We start from the raw sequence: 2,885 nt of genomic DNA, 5'->3' as shown, positions 1-2,885 counted from the left end.
ACTGAAATCCTTAAGAAAATGTGTGTATGGGGTGCAAAGTATGCCTCAACAAGGCTGCTTAAATAAACTACTGGCCTTGTTTAAAGCCCACTTTTTGTTGGTTTTTGTTTTTGAAGACAGGGTTTCTGTGTGGCTTTGGAGCCTGTCCTAGAACTAGTTCTGTAGACCACACTGTCCTGGAACTCACAGAGATCTGCCTGCCTCTGCCTCCTGAGTGCTGGGATTAAAGGCATGCGCCACCACCTGGCTTGCAGTCCACTTATTTCCCAGTGTTGGAGTGACATGTCAGTCACAGATTACACCTCTAAAGTTGCTGATGGGGAATCAAGCATGCACCCCTCCATTTTTGTTTGTTTGAGACAAAGTCACAGGTGTCCCAGCTGGCCTCTAACTTGCTATGGAACTGAGGACAATGTTGTCCTTTTGACCTCCTGTTTCCACCCCCACAGTGCTGGCCCCACAGGTGTGTGCCACCATGCCCAGTTTAGGTGGTTCTACAGAGACTGAAGCCCAGGTCTTCCTGAATACAGACAAGTACTCTACCAGTTGAGCCACATCCCCTGCCCTCTTTTGTTTCTGCTTTTTGAGAGTCTCATGTAGAGCCAGATTAGCCTAGAATTATGTAGTAGCTAGAGGTGGCTCTACCTGAGTGTTAAGCGTGCCACTTAACCTGTCCCCTTTTCAGACAGGGTCTCTTGAAGCTCAGGTTGGCCTTGAACTCTGTGTAGCCATAGATGGCTCTGATCTTCTGATCATTATGCTCAATCTCCTTTCCCCAGAATTGTAAACTGCGCAACCACACCCACACCATTTCCAAGTAGGGCTAGAGTCAAGCCTTGCAAGAGCTTCACTAGACAGGACAGGACAGAATTACTGCTTCAGGTGCGACTGTGATAGGGTTGCGCTCACTGGAACACTGCCCTCAAGTCTGCTCACTCAAGTGCTTATGAAAGAAGCCAGAAGCTCACTCTGAATACACTGGGGAGGAGACAAATGTGGCAGAGCTCTAATCGCCAGCTAAAGGCATTGGTTTTGTAGTGTATTTTGGATAGTGTGATGCTGGGGATTGAATCCAGGGCTTTGTGAATGCTGGCTAATTGCTCTCCACAAAAATGCACCTTCAGTCCTTGAAAAAATTCCTGTAAAGTGAGGACTACTTCATCCCCAGACTCTGACATGTCTAAGACAGCATGCCTGGTAAGGCATGAAGTGCATGTCCTTGGCTTTACCCCCAAACTGATCCCCCTATCCTGGCTTCCAGTTTCTGCTCCTGTCCACTGGAGTGCAGAGAAAGTGGCCCTCTGTGATGTAGAAATCCCCTAACCTATCCTCAGATCTGGGATATACCTGCCTTCCTGGGTCCTTCAAAACGGTCTCCCAGACCAGGACTGGATGGGTATTTATTTTACATGAGAGATGTTTTTCCACCAAATAAAATTGTTTTTAAAAAAGAAACAAAAAGAAAAAAATCCTGTAAAGCCGATTGTGGTGGCATATGACTTTAGTCCCAGCCACTCGGGACACAGCGCCAGGCAGATGTCTGTGGATTCAAGACCAACCTGGTCTACAAAGCAAGGACCAGAACATCCAGGACTACATAGAGAGACCCTGTCTAAAGAAAAAAAGAAAGAAAACTTCTGTGTGTATCCATGCACTTGTTGTACATGTATATGAGACTAGAGGTCAGTAGTGTCCTCCATAATCACTCTCCACTTGATGTTTTAAGGCAGGATCTCTCATTGACCCCAGATTTGTGATTCAGCTAAATTGGCAAGGCCCTAAGGACCCTCTTATCTCTACTCCAGCTGGAACTATGCTGCCACAGTGCTTGGCTTTTACCAGGATGCTGGGGACTGAACTCCCACAGCAAGAACTATTTGAGCCATTTACTCAATGCCCAGTCCCTAGCCCTTAAGAACTGTTGAGATAGCATCTCACTATATAGCCCTTGTTGTCCTGGAACTCTGTAGACCAGGCTGGCCTCAAACCCATAGAGATCCTCCTGCCTCTACCTCTGAGTGCTGGGATTAAAGATTGCTTATTTTGGTTTTTGTCAACTTGACACAAGCTAGAGTCGTCAGAGAGGGAACCTCAATTGAGAAAATGCCTACAGCCTACAGCCCCATGTAGGTGAACCTGTGGGACACTTTCTTAGTGATTAATGGGAAGGCCCAGTCCATTGTTGGCAGAACCAACCCTGGGCTGGTGGCCCTTGGTTCTATACAAAAACAGGCTGAGCAAGCTAGTAAGCAGCACCCCTCCATGGCCTCTGCACCAGCTTCTGCCTCCAGGTTCCTGCCAAGATTTATTTATGTATATAGTGTTGTGCCTGTATGTATGCCAGAAGAGGGTATCAGATCTCATTAAAGATGGTTGTGAGCCACCTTGTGGCTGGGAATTAACTCTGGAAGAGCAAGCAGTGTTTTTAACCTCTGAGCCATCAACCTTCTAGGCCTGCAGGCAACTCTTTTAGCTCCTGAGCCATCTCTCCAGTCTGCCCTCACGGCTTTTGATGATGAACAGTCATAAGGAACTGAGTGAAATAATTCCCTCCTTCCCCAAGTTGCTTTTGGTCACGGTGTTTCATCACAGCAATAGAAGCCCTCAGACAGATGTCCATAAAGACACATGAAGACCTGATGGCCTGTGGCTACCTGGCCCTGGCTGGGTGAAATGCCTATAATTTACAGATGTTGAAACTGAGGACTAGAGGTGCAGGCCACCCACATCACACCTGCATCTTGCCATCCCAGAACTTGTCATGCTGTCACATGACATCAAGAGGGTTCACAGCTCACATCAGGCAGATTGTGACCTTGTTCCTCCTGGAACTTCTTCCACCCCACTACAGCCCAGCCCCTGCACCCAGCAAGACACAGGAAGAG

Source organism: Phodopus roborovskii, unplaced genomic scaffold (assembly GCF_943737965.1).
Source record: "Phodopus roborovskii unplaced genomic scaffold, PHOROB, whole genome shotgun sequence".
In the NCBI taxonomy this organism is placed as follows: Eukaryota; Metazoa; Chordata; class Mammalia; order Rodentia; family Cricetidae; genus Phodopus; species Phodopus roborovskii.
Note: the sequence above shows the minus strand (reverse complement) of the source record.